The 21,586-nt window shown below is 38.0% G+C and overlaps 1 long non-coding RNA gene across 1 annotated transcript in view; it reads right to left on the reverse strand.

Annotated features, from left to right (window-relative positions):
• The window catches only part of LOC138445902 (uncharacterized), a 248,214-nt gene that overhangs the window by 43,622 nt on the left and 183,006 nt on the right, over positions 1-21,586 (reverse strand). The window lies entirely within an intron of this gene.

The raw sequence follows: 21,586 nt of genomic DNA on the forward strand, positions 1-21,586 counted from the left end.
AAGAAATGGGAAAATTCCTAGAAACACACAATCCACTATGACTGAAGCATGTAAAAATTTAATATCTGAACAAATTTATTACTGCTAAGGAAACTGAATCATAAAAGCACACAACAAACAAAAGTCCAGAAGTGGAAGACTTTACTGATGAATTCTACCAAACCAAGAGAGATGATATGGGGTGGGAGGTGGGAGGGGGGTTCAGGATTGGGAACTCATGTACACCCGTGGCTGATTCATGTCAATGTATGGCAAAACCAATACAGTATTGTAAAGCAAAATAAACTAAAAATAAAAATTAAAAAATAATGATAAAATAAAAATCCTTCCCTCAAACCTCCGGAGTCTGCTTAAGTTGAAGAATCTTTTTTTCCCTGTTTTTCTTTAAGGATAAGCTGGCAGCAGTATCCAGTGTCCACCACCAGGCACTTATAGGGAGCTGTTTTTCCCAGCTCCCAGTTCTTACAAGAACTGCCTAGATCACAGTTTTGCCTACAGAAACAGAAGTCTGTACCTTCTGTATTGGTGTCTTTCTGCCTTTCATAGTGTATATACAAAATATCTGGGAATCAGCTGGTAATTGTCTAAATTAAATACTTAGGTTGTCTATGCATGACTCAATAAACTGACTCTTTAAAAAGAGCAGCTAAAAATAAAAGTACCTATTTTTTCATATTAAAAAATAAATAAAAAATAAAGAAGAATTATTACCAACCTTTCTCAACAGAAGAGGAGGGAACACTCTTGAATTCACTTTACAAAACCAACATTACTCTGATACCAAAACCAGTTAAAGATGCCACAAGAAAATTATAGACAAATATCCCTGATGAATGTAGATGCAAAACTCCTCAAAAAAATATTAACAAACTGAATTCAGTAATATGTTAAAAGCATCCTACACAATGATCAAATGGGATTTATTCAAGGGATTCATGGATGGTTCAACATCAGCAAATCAGTTAATATGATACACCACATTAACAAATTGAAGAAAGAATCATATGATTGTCCAACAGATGCATAAAAAGCATCTGACAAAATTAAACATCCATTTATAATAATAGCTCTCAACAAGGTGGGTACAGAGATAATGCACTTCGACATATTAAAGCCATATATAATAAACCCACAGCTAACATCACACACAATACTGAAAAGCTGAAAGTTTCTCTCTAAGATAAGGAACAAGACAAGGATGCCTACTCTTGCCACTTATTCAACATACTATTGGAAGTCCTAGACAGAGCAATTAGGCTAAATAAATATGCAAAATAAAAGATATTCAAATTGAAAAGAAGTAAAATTGTCACTATTTGCCAATGATATATTAAAAAATCTGAAATTCTACCAAAAATTTATATTATAATAAAAGAATTCAGTAAAGTTGCTGCATACAACATCAGTATACAAAACTCTGTTGTATTTCTTCACACTAATAACAAACTATTAAAAAGAGAAATTAAGAAAACAATCCTATTTACAATTGCATCAAAAAAAAAAAAAACACAAGGAAGAAATGTAACCAAGATGGTGAAAGACATGTACACAGAAAACTTTAAGACCCTGATGAAAGAAACTGAAGAAAAAAAACAAAAAGATATTTCATGTTCATGGATTAGAAGAATTAATATTGTTAAAACATTCATACTGCCCAAACTAACCTACAATTTTATGTAATTCCCATAAAAACTTCAATGACATTTTTCAAAAGAGTAGAACAAAACAACCTAAAAGTTGTATGGAACCACAAAACACCCTGATTAGTGAACACAATCTTGAGAAAGAAGAATAAAGCTGGGGTCACCACACTTCCCGATTTCAAACTATATTACAAAGCTATAGTAATCAAAACAGTATGGTTTGGGTGTTAAAATAAAGACAATAAGCAATAGAACAGGAAATAAATCCACAAATTAGTCAATGAATTTATGACAACATAGCTTCAAATATAAAACATTAAATGGACAGTCTCAATAAATGGTGGTGAGAACCAGTCACATGCAAAAGAAAGAAACTAGACCATTATCTTTGGAGAAGGCAATGGCACCCCACTCCAATACTCTTGCCTGGGAAATCCCATTGACAGAGGAGCCTGGTAGGCTACAGCCCATGGGGTCGCGAAGAGTCAGACACGACTAAGCAACTTAACCTTCACTTTTCACTTTCATGCACTGGAGAAGGAAATAGCAATCCACTCCAGTGTTCTTGCCTGGAGAATCCCAGGACAGAGGAGCCTGGTGGGCTGCTATCTATGGGGTTGCACAGAGTCAGACATGACAGATGTGACTTAGCAGCAGCAGCAGCAGACCATTATCTTATACCACAAACAAAAACTAGTTAAAAATGATTTAAAGACTTGAACAATGACCTGAAATCATAAAATTAGAAGAAAACTAAGGTGATAAACTACCTGACTGGCTTTAGCAACAACTTTTTCTATTTGACAACAGAAGTAAAGGCAAGAAAAATGAACAACATGTGGGACTATATCAAATTAAAAAGCTCTGCACAACAAAAGAAACCACCCACAAAGTGAAAAGGCAACATAATGAAAGGGATAAAAATATTTGCAAATCATATATTTGATAGTGGGTTAATATCCAAAATGAGTTTTAAAAAACTCATTCAATAGTAGAACAAACAAAACCACAGAAAATATTGAAGTAAAAATGGATAGAGGATATGATTAAGACATTTTTCCAAAGAAAGTGTACTTATGGTCAACAGATACATGAAAAGGTATTCAACATTGCTAATCATCAGTTCAGTTCAGTTCAGTCACTCAGTCGCGTCCGACTCTTTGCGACCTCATGAATCACAGCACGCCAGGCCTCCCTGTCCATCACCATCTCCCGGAGTTCACTCAGACTCACGTCCATCGAGTCAGTGATGCCATCCAGCCATGTCATCCTCAGTCATCCCCTTCTCCTCCTGCCCCCAATCCCTCCCAGCATTAGAGTCTTTTCCAATGAGTCAACTCTTCGCATGAGGTGGCCAAAGTACTGGAGCTTCAGCTTTAGCATCATTCCTTCCAAAGAAATCCCAGGGTTGATCTCCTTCAGAATGGACTGGTTGGATCTCCTTGCAGTCCAAGGGACTCTCAAGAGTCTTCTCCAACACCACAGTTCAAAAGCATCAATTCTTCAGCACTCAGCCTTCTTCACAGTTCAACTCTCACATCCATACACGACCACAGAAAAAACCATAGCCTTGACTAGACAGAAGGAGAAAAGGAAAGATATAAGCATCTGAATGCAGAGTTCCAAAGAATAGCAAGAAGAGATAAGAAAGCCTTCTTCAGCGATCAATGCAAAGAAATAGAGGAAAAGAACAGAATGGGAATGACTAGAGATCTCTTCAAGAAAATTAGAGATACCAAGGGAACATTTCATGCAAAGATGGGCTCGATAAAGGACAGAAATGGTATGGACCTAACAGAAGCAGAAGATATTAGGAAGAGGTGGCAAGAATACATGGAAGAACTGTACAAAAAAGATCTTCATGATCCAGATAATCATGATGATGTGATCACTAGTCTAGAGCCAGACATCTTGGAATGTGAAGTCAAGTGGGCCTTAGAAAGCATCACTACGAACAAAGCTAGTGGAGGTAATGGAATTCCAGTTGAGCTGTTTCAAATCCTGAAAGATGATGCTGTGAAAGTGCTGCACTCAAGATGCCAGCAAATTTGGAAAACTCAGCAGTGGCCACAGAACTGGAAAACCTCAGTTTTCATTCCAATCCCAAAGAAAGGCAATGCCAAAGAATGCTTAAACTACCACACCATTGCACTCATCTCATATGCTAATCATCAGAAAAATGCAAATCAAAACCACAATGAGACTGCATCTTATACCTGTTAGAATGGATATTATTGAAAAGATAAGAAATAACAAGAGTTGCCAAGGATGCAGATAAAGGGGAATGCTTGTGTCCTGGGAATGTAAATTGGTGTAGTTACTATGGAAAACAGTACAGAATTTTTTAAAAAAATTAAAAATAGAACTACCATATGATACAGCTATTCCACTTCTGGGTATTTATCTGAAGGGGACAGAATTACTTACTAGAAAAAATATCTATTCCTCCATGTTCACTGCAGCATTATTTATAATAGTCAAGACAAGAATTACCCTAAGTGGCTGCAGACAGATGGATGGATAAAGACATTTTATATGTATGTATAAGCAATGGAATATTATTCAGCCATAAAAGGAAGGAAATTTTGCCATTTGTGACAACATGGATGGACTTTGAGGGACTTATGTTAAGTGAAATAAGAGGAAAAAAATACAAATACCGTATGATCTCACTTCTATGTGGAACCTAAAACAAGAAAAGAAAACTGGAGTTCATATGGACAGAGGAAACAGTGGCACCAGAGGTTGGGAGGATGGACAAAATGAGTAAAGGTGGTCAAAGGATACACACTCACAGTTATAGAATGCATGTCATGAGTATGTAATGTACACTATGACTATAGTTAATGTATGTATGAAAGTTGCTAAGAGAATAGATGATGATGCATGTTATCCAGACACTGTATCATTCTGCAATATATACAAATATCAAATCATTTTTTGTACATCTGAAATGAATACATTGTTGTATGTCAATTATATCTCAATGAAAAAACATTTTGAATAACAAAATGCAAAGAATTTAGGAAGAAAAAAGTATAAGGATAAAAGCATTAAAAAAATAAAAACATATATCTATTAAGTAACATAAATAGCAATATATAAGGATATATATAAGGATAAAAACATAAAGGGCTTCCCTAGCAGCTCAGCTGGTAAAGAATCTACCTGCAACACAGGAGACCGCAGTTCAGTTCCTGCATTAGGAAGATCCACTGTGGATAGACTACCCACTCCAGTATTTGTGGGCTTCCCTCGTGGCTCAGCTGGTAAATAATCTGCCTGCAGTGTGGGGTTAGGAACATCCCCTGGAGAAGTGATAAGCTACCCACTCCAGTATTCTGACCTGGAGAATTCCACGGACTGTATAGGCCATGGAACGGCAAAGAGTCAAATATGACTGAGCAACTTCCACACTTCAAAAACATAAAATAAAATTTTAAAAACCATAAATCTATTAAGCAACAGAAGTAGTAATATATATTTATACAGTTTTAGATGTGTAGAAACATATCTAGAAACAAATTTCTATTTAATTAAGGATTAATTAAATTATTAGATTACAATAATTCTATAAAATAGAATTTTTTATTACAATAATTTCTATGATTAAAATTAGAAATTATAGTAAAGGATAGAAAAACTGATTTGCTAATATTTATTACTAAAATTGACCCAAATGTGAAGCCAAAAGAACCTATTGATAAAAAGAAATCTACTTCATAATCATTTCATGAGATGGTGAAAAAGACAATCAATAAAATTTTCACACTTACTGGTGCTTAATGCAACAGTTAATAGAAATTTCCATTCAAAAAGGAATTAATAAGGATTCCTATTCTGATCTTTATTTATTTTTTCTGTAAGTTCTTACTAATTACAATAAGAAACAAGTCAGAAAACATAGCTGTACTGATTTGCTTCTTATTGTAATTGATTAGAACAGTATGGAGATTCCTCAAAAAATTAAGAATGGAACTATTATATGATTCAGCTGTTCCACTTCTGGGTATTTATCTGAAGAATACCAAAAAACTAATTCAAATAGGTACATATACCTTTATGTGAATTGCACATTACTTACAACAGCCAAGATAGGAAAGCAGTCCAATGAGTGGATAAGATTTTGTACACACAGACACACAGCACCACAACTCAGTTAAGAAAAATAAACTTTTGCCATTTGTGACATGCGTGGACCTTGATCGTATTATGCTAAGTGAGATAAGTTAGATGAAGGCAGAAAAATACCATATAATTTCACTCATATGTGGAACATAAAAGTAAAACAAGACTGAAACAAATACTTAGGTACAGAGAGTAAAGTAGTGGTTACCACAGTACAAGGAATGTGGGAAGAGGGTGAAGCGGGTAAAAGGAGTCGATTGCACGTTAATGAATGAAAACTAAACTTTTATCAGGTAGCACACTTTAGTGTATACAGAAGTAGAAATATAATATTCTACACATGAAACATACATGTTATAAGCCAATGTTACCACAATAATCAATTGGCTATTTAAAAATTGATATGTGCCCACTTCGGTAGTACATACACTAAAAAAAAAAAAAAAAAAAGATGTAAGAAAATATAAAAATTAAAGATTTTAAAATTAAAAAAATAAAAAACTAAAAAAAAATTTTAACTAAAAAAAAGAAAATATAAAAATAAGAAAGCCATTTTAAAAGTCTTTTTTTTTTTGCAGGTGTGCTTACAGTCTTTATTGAATTTGTTACAATATTGATATTACTTCTATTATGTTTTGGTGTTTCAGCCATGAGACTTGTGGGATCTTTGCTCCCTACGTGCAGCCCACCGGGCTTCTCTGTCCACAGGAATTTTCCAGGCAAGAATACTGGAGGGGGTTGCCATTTCCTCCACCAGGGGATCTTCCTGACCCAGGGATCGAACTTGTGTCTCCTGCGTCAGCAGGCAGATTCTTTACTACTTGAGCCAACCAGGAAGCCCCTTACCCCCCTCATCAGGGATCAAACTGGTACCCTCAGTCATCAGGAGTTACAATAATACAAAACCCCAAAATCAATCAACAGATGACTCACTGCACAATCAAACATATATAGATCATTCTATTTGAATGGAGATGAAAAAACTGACGTGGAGAAAATAAATTAGATCATGGTGGTGGTTTAATCGCTAAGTCATTACTGCACCCCCAAAACATAAAAGAACAGTTTTGCAGTGGTTTTGCTACCTGGGAAGAGCCAGGATAAGTAAAATAAAGAAGAAACTGTCCTCGGGCCTCTGGGGAAATTTCCAAAAACTGAGCTTGGTTTAAATAGGGAGAACTTTCCCACTCATTGCACCATAAATGTGGACTTCTTACTCCCTGTATGTATCAGTTTCCACGTGCATATCTCATGTCTTCTTCCAGTATCACATTTAACAAATCTTTCCAGAATACATGGGTCCAAGATATCTACTATGGTGATGAAAACAATCTCTAGCTAGCCATTTGGGATTAAGCCAAGGATCTCAATATGGGACATCAAAGAGAAAACATACCTAATTTTACCAGAAGTTTATTGTTTATGAGGTTTTCATAAACAATCTTGCATTTGAAATATAGGATCTTAAATAAAAGGTAAATTTTGAATATGGCTTCCCAGGTGGCTTAGTGGTAAGGAATCTGCCTGTCAAGCAGGAGATGAGGGTTCAATCCCTGGGTCAGGAAGATCCCCTAGGGAATGAAATGGCAACCAGTATTTTCCAGTATTTTTGCCTGAAGAATCCCATGGACAGAGGAGCCTGGTGGGCTACAGTCCATGGATTTGCAAAAGAGTCAGACACAACTTAGCGACTAAACAACAATAAATTTTGAATATACTGATGTGTGAGAAGGACAGCCCATGATAAATAATAAAAAAGCAAATAATCAGGAAAGTTTGGGCACACAGAAGACACGAAGTAATACAATGGGCAATAAGATTAGTGAGTAAATGTTAGTTTGTTAAGGCGGCCATAGCAAAGTACTACTTACTGAGTGACTTATAAATTTATGCTCAATGTTTTGGAGGCTAGAAATAGGGGATCAACGTGTCAACAGGGCCATGCTCCCTCTCCAGGCACTAAAGAAAAATCTGTTCCAGGACTTTCTCCTAGCCTCTGGAGATTTGATTACCTCTGTAAAGAACCTATCTCCAAATAAGGTCACATTCTAAGATACTGGGGGCTAAGACTCCAGTGAGTCTTTTTTGAGCAGTAACAGGAGAGACACCATCAATCCATGACAATAAGCAACAGATCAGGAAGGACTATATTTAGTATAATGAAGGAGGCCCAGGTTTTGAACCCTGGGTCAGGAAGATCCCCTGGAGAAGGGAAGGGCAACCCACTCCAGTATTCTTGCCTGCAGAACTTCATGGACAGAGAGCCTGGTGGGCCATAGTCCATGGGTTGAAAAGAGTCGGACACAACTTAGCAACTAAGTAACTGATGGAGTAAAGTACTGCCTAACAATACCTTAGGTAATAACGTAAGTGAAATGATTTTAGTTCAAGGAAGAAGTAAAAATGAGAGGACGATAAATTAATGTAGTTATCAAAAGCAAAAAAGTTAAATGTGGTTAACAAGGTCAGAATAAGCTATTACAACTTACCTATGCTTTGTTATTTCTTCTGGAAATTAGGAATTCGTAATTCAGGTCATAGAAGAAATACACCAAAACATAGATTTTAGCAAAAAATACTGGAGCTACCAAGAAAAGTTGAACCAACAGCCTACAAAAATGGACCATAACAAAGAAATCTGCTGGAGGATATATAATCCCAAGAAGTTTGCATGCTCTAACAATGAACAGCAGATGGTACTAAGTCCAAAGAACATTGGTAAATAAAATAGCCAATGGTTTCAATCAGTTGAAATACTGGAATGTTAACTCCAAATCCTATGTAAACCAGTTTCCAGAAAGAATTTTTTTCTTTTTAAGTGAAAACATATTTGCATTTTGATGGCACATTTCTTCCAAGGCTTTCAAAGCATTTCTATGGCAAGTTTTTCTGCTTTATGAGTAATCCAGGGCAAGTCACTTTTAAGTTGATATTGTGTTGTTGTTTTCATTATAAATGTAGAATGCATATTTCAGGTTCCTTGCAGTTTCTGGAGTTGGGGGAGTAGTAACTATCATTTATAACAATGTGTATGCACATGAATAAAATATGAGTATATTTTAAACTATATAAACATGAACAATCTAGTAAATAACAGACTTATAAGCATATCACCATAAAAAATCCAGTTCTGTACTAGCTAAAGCTTTTTGCAGAATGTTAAGAGTAGGTACAAAGTGAATGTATTCGAGTTTATTTTGCAAAATTAATATACTTCATAGAAAAACACATATTAATACCACAGTAAAATCATCTCTAACATAGGTTATGTTTTAAAATAAGTACAAAGGAGAATATTGCATGTTGTAAAAATTATGTTTAATAGCCCATTAAATCACCATAAACTATACTATGTGAGCACAGTGTGCACTCTCTCTCCAATACAGAATTTAATTGGCTCTGGTTTTCTGGCCAGCACCAAATAAAGCTCAAGTAATTAGCTAATACATAAAGTTCATATTGTTATAGGTGATTATAGATTCTTTATACTAATACATATAGTTGAATTTGGATAAATATAATGTGAATATGACAGCTCCACTTTCATGATTAGGATTTACTGATTTTACTCAAATCAATAAAGCAAAAGCAAAAATAAACAAGCGGGACTACATCAACTAAAAAGCTTCTGCACAGCAAACTGGAACCATCAATAAAATGGAAAGATAGCCTATAAAAATGGAGCAAATATTTGCAAGCCATATATCTGATAAGAGTTTAATATTCAAAATATATAAAGAACTCATATAATTCAATAGCAAAAACAATACAATTTAAAAACAGGCAGAACTGAGTAGATATATAAGACATAAAGATGACTAACAGGTATATGAAAAGGTATTCAGTATCACTAATTATCAGGGAAATGGCAATCAAAACCACAATAATATCACCTCTTGATTTTTAGAATAGCTATTATCAAAATGATATGAAATAACAAGTGTTGACAAGGATATGGAGAATATAGAGCCCTTCTTCACTGTTGGTGGGAATGCAAATTGGTGCAGTCATTATGGAAAACAATACGGAAATTCCTTTAAAAATTAAGACTAGAACTACCCTTAATCCAGCAATTATATTTCTGTATATTTATCTCAAAGAAATGAAAATACTAACTTGAAAAGATATCTATACTCCCATCACAGCATTCTTTATAATAGCCAAGACATGGAAGCAACCCAAGTATCCATCAATGGACAGATGGATAAAGAAGTTGTGTGTGTGTGTGTGCAGGTGTGTGCACACGCACACACACACAAACACACAGAATATTACTCAAGAATAAGAAAGAAGGAAATCGACATTTGTGACACCATAGATGGACCTTCAGGGCTTTATGCTAAGTGAAGTAGGACAGAAAAAGAGAAACACTGCTGAGAGATCCAAGCCTCCTGCCATATCTTTGTAAAGATTCTATGCCTAAATTATCACATTCTCAAATTTGCCCAGCTACTTCAATGGGATGTGGGTCACAGAAAATATGTACAAAGAAAGCTAAAATACAGCATATGGTGAATGGAGATAAAAATTCAACTTCAGTGCATTAAACTGAAGTGAGCCATTTGCTCCACATATATCTCATAAAACTGTTAAGACAATTTTTAAATCACCTTAGTGTCCCCTCTAAAGGAATTTCGTATTATCACATGTTATCTTAAATATTCTCTTGGTTTAATAAAATATAGTTTAAAAAGTCCTGAAAATCAGAACAAATCTTAACCAATGTTCTCAGTAACATTACATACATAAAAATAAAATAAATGCATGCCAAAATTAACTGAGATAGAAAAATAACAAAAGTTCTGCATTAAGTAAGAAGGAATAAAAGTTTAAATGTGCCATTTCCTTTTCATTCCAACTAGCTTACTTCTGCTTATAATAATATTTTAGGATATATTTTCCTAGATGCTTTCTGAATTTAGACATTTCACTCTTTGGCCCTGATATTTACACAGCAGGAAAGCATGCCATTATGGGAAACACTGAGATTCCAGAGGACTCTGAATTAGTAACAGGAGATGTCTTCTTTGTTAACAGCTTTCAAGAACTCTCCTTAGTCCAGATATTACAAATTTCAAACAATAATAATAATCACCTAAATACATAATTCACGGATTTTTTTCTGATTAAAAAGGCTGTATAAATGCCCTCTGGAAAAATGTCACATTGAAAAATGTCACATTAAAAAATGTGACAAGAGAAGTAAAATCTTGAGCAATCTCCCTTAAGTAACCTTTATTTCATCTTAAACAATGAAAGACACTATGGTTTAAAAAAAAAAACTCAGCAAAAAATGGATTTAATTTGTTTTTAAATAGTTCACAACTCTCAAATCTTAGAAACATCTGCTTTGAAAAAAATTAGATTATCAGTTGAAATGGAGGCACACATTCTTTATCCATTCTTAACGATGATTCTTCATTCAGCAACTATCCATTCAAAATATACAGATTAAGGCACTCTTTTAGGTCATGAGAGTGAACCAAACAAACATAAATTTGTGCCTTTATAGAAATTACATTATAGTTAAGATGGGAGAATAATAAACATACACACACACAAAAAAAGCCCTTTTTATTATGTTACTATTTTAAAAGGTGATAGGTTTTGAAGAAAAAATAAAGCAGAGAAAGGGGAAAGAGATTGCTGAGGAGTAAATAGCTTTGTAACTTTAAATAGGCTGGTTAGAAAAGGCCTCGCTGATGATACCAGAGCAGAGCTGCAGGAGATGAAGAAAGGAGCTGCACCAATGTCTAGGAAATAAGAGTTTCAGAGATTTCTCACACGTTCTTAGTCCCTGTCCCGTCAAAGAAAAAAATCGAAAGACATTTTAGCAATTATTGATTTCCATTGTTGTAGTTTAGAGTTAAAACCACTGAGTCACTGTTTTGTTATCAATAAGTATCTCATAGGCCTGTTAAAATATATACAATAAGGCTTAACATCACTTGTTCATTCTCTGCCCATTCTTGATCAGTTCTTTACCAATCATTTCATTCCTTATGGAAATTCAACATAACATGGGCCACAATCATAAAGAATCCAGCTTTATTGAAATTACAGCCAAAATTTTAGATTCTCATACTTTTAGACTATGAAAAGATTTTCAGGGTGTGTGTGTGATGGTAATTAGCAACTGACACACAGGATCATGTTGAAGAGACAAAAATAAACAGTGGGGACTATAAAGAGCTGGAACGGGCAAGTTTCAAGTGCTGGAAACCACTTGGGATTTTTGAAAGGAAAAAACCACACAAACAGGCACTCCAGTTTACATATGACACATTCCCTTTTTTGAATAAAGGCAAATTTAACTTAAAAATTACTCATCATATGTTGGTAATATAGTTCTCATGTTTCCACTTGAGAACCCCTAGTCTGGACTTTAAGATGTGTCTTGAGTGAAAACACCTTTTCCTTGACTCACACTGCCTTGCCCTCCACCTAGCCAGGCCATATAAAGACTCTCTGGATTTTATGGAGATAGATCTAGATAAAGATGAGATAAATGTGGATAATTTCAAGTGAACCCCAGATAAACTTGTGGGATCAGAAACTAAAAATGACCTATTTCTCATGTTCTAGATAGAGAGTTTGAAAGATCACAAGACCATCATCACCACACAAGGGACAAGGGCAAACTCTACAAAATCTAAAAGTCATAGGACTAAGCCTGTATTATCCCATTCTCACCACCTAACTGTTTTATCTGATCTTGCTGACAAGAGAAACATTCTATTCTCTAATGCCAAGTACCTGCAGAGGTTGCCTACGAGAGACCTGTTGAGGAATCACTGCTAGCTTGTGAGAAAGATTATCTGGAAGGCACACAGGTTTGTCTCTCAGCTGACGCCTTGCATACAGAGCTTATTAAATTTAGATTCTCTTATCAGAGGGATGTACAATATTTTTGTCAACTATTTGGACAAGTTTTCACTCCAGGCTATATCCTAACATACTTCTAAGAAGCAGTTTGGGGCTATCTATCCAGGTATAAACTGAAACGGGAGAAATGGTTGCACACCCTTTAACTCCCCAGGAATTGAGGAGTCATCTTTTCACACCAAAGTTGACCCCCAATGCCAAGAAGCATAGCTTCAAAGCAAAGATGAGGTTAGAGCTGCTCTTGCAGTCAATGACTATAAGTGGAAAAGAGCATCCAAATTTATGTTTCTGTAATTGCCATCAATCAAGGCCCGCATATGGAAAAGGTTTGTTTCCATAGGAAACAATCCTCAATAATCTGATCTTAAATGATTCCCTGCCTGACCATACAAGTTGTTCATCATCAGTGGCTCATGAGGAGGTAAAAACAACACAGCTTAGCTTTGGGAAAGAACAAGAAATAGTGGGAGCTCAGTAATATGTTGTTCAGCTGAATAGGATGCAAGTATTCTAGGTAAATAGCAAGTCATCAGAGAAGGCAATGGCACCCCACCCCAGTACTCTTGCCTGGAAAATCCTATGGATGGAGGAGCCTGGTAGGCTGCAGTCCATGGGGTCGCTAAGAGTCGGACATGACTGAGTGACTTCACTTTTACTTTTCACTTTCATGCATTGGAAAAGGAAATGGCAACCCACTCTAGTGTTCTTGCCTGGAGAATCCCAGGGATGGGGGAGCCTGGTGGGCTGCCGTCTCTGGGGTCTCACAGAGTCGGACACGACTGAAGTGACTTAGCAGCAGCAGCAGCAAAGTGAGGAGGAAGGCAATCAGCGGGGTTCCTCTACTACAACTGGTGTGACTTTCAAAATTACATAATCTGGCTCTAAGTCTCCCAGTTACAAGGGGGAATAATGGTAACACCTGAGTTGGCAGGCTTATTATTATTATTGTATACATATGGCACTTAATGCAATACCTGTCATACATTGAGCTTCCAAACAGTGATAGGTATTATTTTTATTTTTACTTACTACTGTTGTTTAGTCGCTAAGTCCTGTCTGACTCTTTTGTGATGCTGTGGACTGTAGCCTACCAGGCTCTGTCCATGGTATTTTCCAGGCAAGAACAGTGGAGTGGGTTGCCATTTCCTTCTCCAGGGGATCTTCCTGACCCAGGAATTGAACCTGTATTTCCAACAATGGCAGGTGTATTCTTTACCATGGAGCCACCTGGGAAGTTCTTACTATCTACTTTATTATTGCCTGACCATCCTGATTGTATTCAGTTAAAATTATTATGTTGTTGCTTCCTTAATTGACATTCTGTGAAAAATCACAGCAAACCAAAGTATCATTTTTCATTCACTTCGAAGAGACTATTTTTCCTTGTCACCATACAACCCATGTCTCCTTCCTTTCCCAATAGGAATGAACCTTTTAAAACTAGATTTTTCTGGGGCATCCCTGGTGGCTCAGTGGTAGGGAATCGTACTGCCAGTGCAGGAGACACAGGTTCAAGCCCTGATCCAGGATGATCCCACATGCCACAGAGCAACTGAGCCTGTTTACTACAATGATTGAGCCTGTGATCAAAGGCCACGTGCTACTACTAAAAAGATTCCCAGGAGAAATATCAATAACCTCAGATACACAGATGGCACCACTGTTACGGCAGAAAGCGAAAAAGAACTAAAGAGCCTCTTGATGAGCAGAGTGAAAAAGTTAGCTTAAAACTCAACACTCAGAAAACTAAGATCATGGCATCTGGTCCCATCATTTCATGGTAAATAGATGGGGAAACAATGGAAACAGTGAGAGACTTTATTTTCTTGGGCTCCAAAATCATTGCAGATGGTGACTGCAGCCATGAAATTAAAAGACCCTTCCTCCTTGGAAGAAAAGTTATGATCAACCTAGGTAGCATATTAAAAAGCAGAGACATTACTTTACTAACAAAGGTCTGTCTAGTCAAAGCTATGGTTTTTCCAGTAGTCATGTATGGATGTGAGAGTTGGACTATAAAGAGCACCGAAGAATTGATGCTTTTGAAGTGTGGTATTGGAGAAGACTCTTGAGAGTCCCTTGGACTGCAAGGAGATCCAACCAGTCCATCCTAAAGGAAATCAACCTTGACTATTCATTGGAAGGACTGATGTTGAAGCTGAAACTCCAATACTTTGGCCACCTTATGCGAAGAACCAACTCATTGGAAAAGACCCTGAGGCTGGGAAAGATTGAAGGTTGGAGGAGAAGGGAATGACAGAGGATGAGATGGTTGGATAGCATCACCGACTCAATGGATATGACTTTGTGTAAGCTCTGGGAGTTGGTGAGGGACAGGGAGGCCTCGCCATGTGAGGCCATGGGGTCGCAAAGAGTCAGACATGACTAAGTGACTGAACTGAACTGAAGCTCCATAGAGTTCATGTTCTGAAACAAAAGAAGCTACTACATGAGTAGCCCACGCACCACAACTAGAGAATAAACCCTGCTCTCTGCAACTAAAGAAGATCCTGTGCAGCAATGTAGACCCAGCACAGCCAAAAATAAATAAAATTATTAAAAATTTAAAAATAAAATAAGCTTTCTCTTACTATCCGTTTTCATTCCTCAGCTATTTGGAAAGACCCCTCAGAAATGACTTTGCCTCCTTGCATTTCTTTTTCTTTGGAATGGTTTTGTTACCGCCTCTGTACAATGTTATGAACCTCTGTCCATAGTTCTTCAGGCACTGTGTCTAAGTGAAAGGCAAGGGAGAAAGGGAAAATATACCCAACTGAATGCAGAGTTCCAGAGAATAGCAAGGAGAGATAAGAAGACCTTCTTAAATGAACAGTGCAAAGAAATAGAGGAAAACAATACAATAGGAAAGACTAGAAAGCTCTTCAAGAAAATTGGGGATATCAGGGCACCATTTCATGCAAAGATGGGCACAATAGAAGACAGAAAAGGCAGGAACCTAACAGAAGAATAAGAGATTAAGAAGAGGTGGCAAGAATACACAGAAGAATTGTACAAAAAAAGTCTTAATGACCTGGAATAACTAGGTGAGTGCAGTCACTCACCTAGAGATGGGCATCCTGGAGAGTGAGGAAAAATGGGCCTTAGGAAGTATTTACAACAAACAAAACTAGTGGAGGTGATGGAATTCCAGCTGAGCTATTTCAAATTCTAAAAGATGATATTGTTAAAAGTGTTACACTCAATATGCCAGCAAATTTGGAAAACTCAGCAGTGATCACAGGACTGGAAAAGGACAGGTTTCATTCCAATCCCAAAGAAGGCCAATGCCAAGGAATGTTCAAACTACTGCACAATTACACTCATTGCACAAGCTGGCAAGGTTATGCTCAAAATCCTTCAAACTAGACGCCAATAGTATGTGAATCGAGAACTTCCAGATGTACAAGCTGGTTTTAGAAAAGGCAGAGGAACCAGAAATTAAATTGCCAACATTCACTGGTTCATGGAAAAAGCAAGGGAATTCCAGACAAAACATCTACTTTTGGTTCATTCACTATGCTAAAAGCTTTTGACTGTGTGGATCACAGCAAACTGTGGAAAATTCTTAGAGATGGGAATACCAGACCACCTTACCTGTCTCCTGAGAAACCTGTATGTGGGTCAAGAAGCAACAATTAGAACCAGACATGGAACAGTTGACTGGTTCAAAATTCAGAAAGGAGTATGACTAGGCTGTATATTGTCATCCTGCTTATTTAACTTCTATGCGGAGTACATTATGTGAAATACTGGGTTGGATCAGTCACAAGCTGGAATCCAGATTGCTGGGAGAAATATCAACAACATCAAATGTGCAGATGATACCACACTAATGGTAGAAAGTGAAGAACTAAGAAGCCTCTCGATGAGGGTGAAATAGGATAGTGAAAAACCTGGCCTGAAATTTAAAAACTAAGATCATGGCATCTGGTCCCATCACTTCATGTCAAATAGAAGGGGAAAAAGTGGAAGCAGTGACAGATTTTCTTTTTCTGGGCTCCAAAATCACCATGGACAGTGGTGCAGCCATGAAATTAACAGACACTTGTTCCTTGGAAGAAAAGCTATGACAAACCTAGACAGCATGTTAAAAAGCAGAGACATCACTTTGCTGACAAGGTTCTGCCTAGTCAAAGCTATGGTTTTTCCAGTAGTTATGTATGGATGTGAGAGTTGGACCATAAAGAAGGCTCAGGGCTGAAGAACTGATGCTTTCAAAATGTGGTGCTGGAGAAGACTCTTGAGAGTCCCTATGACTGCAAGGAGATGAAACAAGTCTATCCTAAAGAAAATCAACCCTAAATATTCATTGGAAGGACTGATCCTGAAGCTGAAGCTACAATATTTTGGCTAGTTGATGCACTGAGCCAACTCACTGGAAGAGACCCTGATGCTGAAGAAGATTGAAAGCAAAAGGAAACGGGGGTGTCAGAGAATGAGATGATTAGTTAGCATCACCAACTCAATGGACAAGAATCTGAGCAAACTGGGAGACGGTGAAGGACAGGGGAGCCTGGCGTGTTGTAGTCCATGGGGTTGTAAAGAGTCAGACATGACTTAGTGACTGAACAATAACAAATTATCCATTTATGTCATTAGCTTTCTCTGCCTTTAGAAATCTCATCAACTTGCAAGAGTATATATTTTCAAGATATAATTGATACATAATTTTCACCTATGAGTCCATCTAATAAATAGTAAGCTCCAGTAGCATCAATAAAGTGAGTGGTAGAGTAAACTAAATAAAGAACTAGAATGTCATTTTTGTCTGTGTAAGCTTCAGGTGACCAGCTAAAGAAAATTTAGCCACAAGGAGAGGAAGGGAAAAGAAGAAACATTAAGTGTAAGATCAAGTACAACATATACAGAGAAGTCTGGGGTGGGGGTGGGGAGGTAAACAATGAAAGTTGTGGTAGGCCAAATAACAATCCCACAAAGATATCTGCATTCCAGTTCTCTGAACCCGCGATCCTGTTACCTCATATAACAACTCAAAGAAGCTGTGCACGTGTGATTAAGTTCAGGATCTTGGAATGGGGCAATTCTGTGTGATGCAGGTGGACCCAATGTAATCTTAAAGGTTCTTATAAGCGAGAGAGTGAGTTTCAGCGTGATGCAGCCTAGAAGGGACTCGACAAGCCTCTTCTGTCTTTGAAGATGAAAGGGAGCCATACCTAAGGAATGTGCACAGCCTCTAAACATAGGAAATGGCAGGGAAACTGATGCTCCCCTAGAGCCTCCCAGAAGGAATGCAGCCATGCAAATAATTTGATTTTAGGCCCGCAAGTCCCATTTCGAACTTCTGACCTACAGAACCCAAGGCAATAAATTTGCATTGTTTTAAGCAACCGAATAATTTGTTATATCAGCCATAGAACTAATATGAAAAAGGTATTCAATAGTTACAGTGACAGTTAAGGCAGCTAATTCAACAATTAAAGATCAGCATAGATGTTACTGTCGGTGCTGTTCAGTCGCTCAGTCGTGTCTGACCCTTTTCAACCCCATGGACTGCAGCATGCCAGGCTTCCCTGTCCTTCACCATCTCCTGGAGCTTGCTGAAACTCAGCCACTGCTGAGTTTTCCAAATTTGCTGGCATATTGAGTGCAGCACTTAACAGCACAGTCTTTCAGGATTTGAAACAGCTCAGCTGGAATTCCATCACCTCCACTACCTTTGTATGTACTGATGCTTCCTAAGGTCCTCTTGACTTCACACTCCCTAGGTGTCTGGCTCTACGTGAGTGACCACACCATCATGGTTATCCAGGTCATTAAAATCTTTTGTGTATAGCTGTTCTGTGTAGTCTTTCCACTTCTTCTTAATATCTATCTACGTCTGTTAGGTCCATACCATTTCTGTCCTTTATTGAGCCCATCTTTGCATGAAATGTTCCTTAGGTATCTCTAATTTTCTTGAAGAGATCTCTAGTCTTTCCCATTCTATTGTTTTCCTCTACTTCTTTGCACTGATCACTGAGGAAGGCTTTCTTATCTTTCCTTGCTCTTCTTTGGCACTCTGCATTCAGATGGGTATATCTTATTTTCTCCTTTGCCTTTTGCTTCTCTTCTTTTCTCAGCTGTTTATAATGCCTCCTCAGACAAGCATTTTGCTTTTTTGCATTTCTTTTTCTTGGAGATCATTTTGATCACTGCCTCCTGTACAATTTTACAAACTTCCATCCATACTTCTGCAGGCACTCTATCAGATCTAATTCCTTGAATTTATTTGTCACTTCTCTTTATAATTGTAAGAGATTTGATTTAGGATATACCTGAATGCTCTAATAATTTTCCCTACTTTCTCCAGTTTAAGTCTGAATTCTACAGTAAGGAATTCATGATCTGAGCCAAAGTCAGCTCCTAGTCTTGTTTTTGCTGACTGTATAGAGCTTCTCCATTTTCTACTGCAAAGAACATAATCAATCTGATTTCAGTATCGACCATCTGATGATGACCATGTGTAGAGTCATCTCTTGTGTTGCTGAAAGAGGGTATTTGCTATGACCACTGTGTTCTCTCGGCAAAACTCTATTAGCCTTTGCCCTGCTTCATTTTGTACTCCATGGCCAAACTTGCCTGTTACTCTAGGTATCTCTTGACTTCCTACTTTGGTATTCCAGTCCTCTAGGATGAAAAAGAAGTCTTTTTTTGTTGACAGTTCTAAAAGGTCTTTGACTGTGTGGATCACAACAAACTGTGGAAAATTCTGAAAGAGATGGGAATACCAGACCACCTGACCTGCCTCCTGAGAAACCTGTATGAAGGTCAGGAAGCAACCGTTAGAACTGGACATGGAAGAACAGACTGCTTCCAAATAGGAAAAGGAGTATGTCAAAGCTGTATATTGTCACCCTGCTTATTTAACTTATATGCACAGTACATAAGAGAAATGCTGGACTCGATGAAGCACAAGCTGGAATTAAGATTGCCAGAAGAAATATCAATAACCTCAGATATGCAGATGACACCATCCTTATGGCAGAAAGTGAAGAACTAAAGAGCCTCTTGATGAAAGTGAAAGACAAGAGTGAAAATGTTGGCTTAAAGGTCAACATTCAGAAAATGAAGATCATGGCATCCGGTCCCATCACTTCATGGCAAATAGATGGTGAAACAGTGTCAGACTTTATTTTGGGGGGCTCCAAAATCACTGCAGATGGTGACTGCAGCCATGAAATTAAAGGATACTTACTCCTTGGAAGGAAAGTTATGACCACCCTAGACAGCATATTAAAAAGCAGAGACATTACTTTGTCAACAAAGGTCTGTCTAGTCAAGGCTATCATTTTTCCAGTGGTCAAGTATGGATGTGACGGTTGGAGTATAAAGAAAGCTGAGCGCCAAAGAATTGATGCTTTTGAACTGTGGTGTTGGAGAAGACTCTTGAGAGTCCCATGGACTGCAAGGAGATCCAACCAGTCCATCCTAAAGGACATCAGTCCTGGGTGTTCATTGAAAGAACTGATGTTGAAGCTGAAGCTCCAATACTTTGGCCACCTGATGCAAAGAACTGACTCATTTGAAAAGACCCTGATGCTGGGAAAGATTGAGGACAGGAGGAGAAGGTGACAACAGAGGATGAGATGGTTGGATGGCATCACCGACTCGATGGACATGGGTTTGGGTGGACTCTGGGAGCTGGTGATGGACAGGGAGGCCTGGCCTGCTGCGATTCATGGGGTCACAAAGAGTTGGACACGACTTAGCAACTGAACTGAACTAGAAGCTCTTGTAAGCTATAGGTGTTATAGGGGCCAAATTTTTGCATTTGCTGTTCACCAAACCCAACTGTGAAGAAGGCTGAGTGCCGAAGAGTTGATGCTTTTGAACTGTGGTGTTGGAGAAGACTCTTGAGAGTCCCTTGGACTGCAAGGAGATCCAACCTGTCCATACTGAAAGAGATCAGCCCTGGGATTTCTTTGGAAGGAATGATGCTGAAGCTGAAACTCCAGTGCTTTGGCCACCTCATGCAAAGAGTTGACTCATTGGAAAAGACTCTGATGCTGGGAGGGATTGGGGGCAGGAGGAGAAGGGGACGACAGAGGATGAGATGGCTGGATGGCATCACTGACTTGATGGACGCGAGTCTGAGTGAACTCCAGGAGATGGTGATGGACAGGGAGGCCTGGCATGCTGCGATTCATGGGGTCGCAAAGAGTCGGACAGGACTGAGCGACTGAACTGAACTGAACTCAAACCCAATCCAGTACTTTGGCCACCTCAAGAGAAGAGTTGACTTATTGGAAAAGACTCTGATGCTGGGAGGGATTGGGGGCAGGAGGAGAAGGGGACGACAGAGGATGAGATGGCTGGATGGCATCACTGACTCAATGGACGTGAGTCTGAGTGAACTCCGGGAGATGGTGATGGACAGGGAGGCCTGGCGTGCTGCGATTCATGGGGTCACAAAGAGTCGGACACGACTGAGCAACTGAACTGAACTAGAAGGTCTTGTAAACTATGGGTGTTATAGGGGCCAACTTTTTTTGTATTTGCTGTTCACCAAACCCAATCCAGAGTGTTAGGCTTCCAGTGGTTACAATGTTTCTATTATTTTACTACCATCCATCTTTATTGGAACAAGAAATGAACACTTGACCCATGATGGGCCAATCAGGATCATTTTCCTAGAAATTAGAGATGTAGTCTCTCTTTGTAACTAGCATGATAGCATAGGAACTTGAGCATCATCATTTATTCCCGCCACAGTTGCTGATAACAGAGCTAGCCAGCCTGTCTACAGAAAGAGAGAAAAAATTGAGTGTGTGTGTATGTAAATAGAACAGAAATAGACTATTCCGTAGGCTCTCTATCACCTTCTCCCTGGCTCAAGCCCACCCTAAGGCCAGACAGTATTCATGCTTTTCACTTCCTTGAAAGAGCTGTCATCATGAAGAGCTGCATAATCCAACTTTACATGGTTTGTC

The sequence above is a fragment of the Ovis canadensis genome, chromosome 9 (genome assembly GCF_042477335.2).
Source record: "Ovis canadensis isolate MfBH-ARS-UI-01 breed Bighorn chromosome 9, ARS-UI_OviCan_v2, whole genome shotgun sequence".
In the NCBI taxonomy this organism is placed as follows: Eukaryota; Metazoa; Chordata; class Mammalia; order Artiodactyla; family Bovidae; genus Ovis; species Ovis canadensis.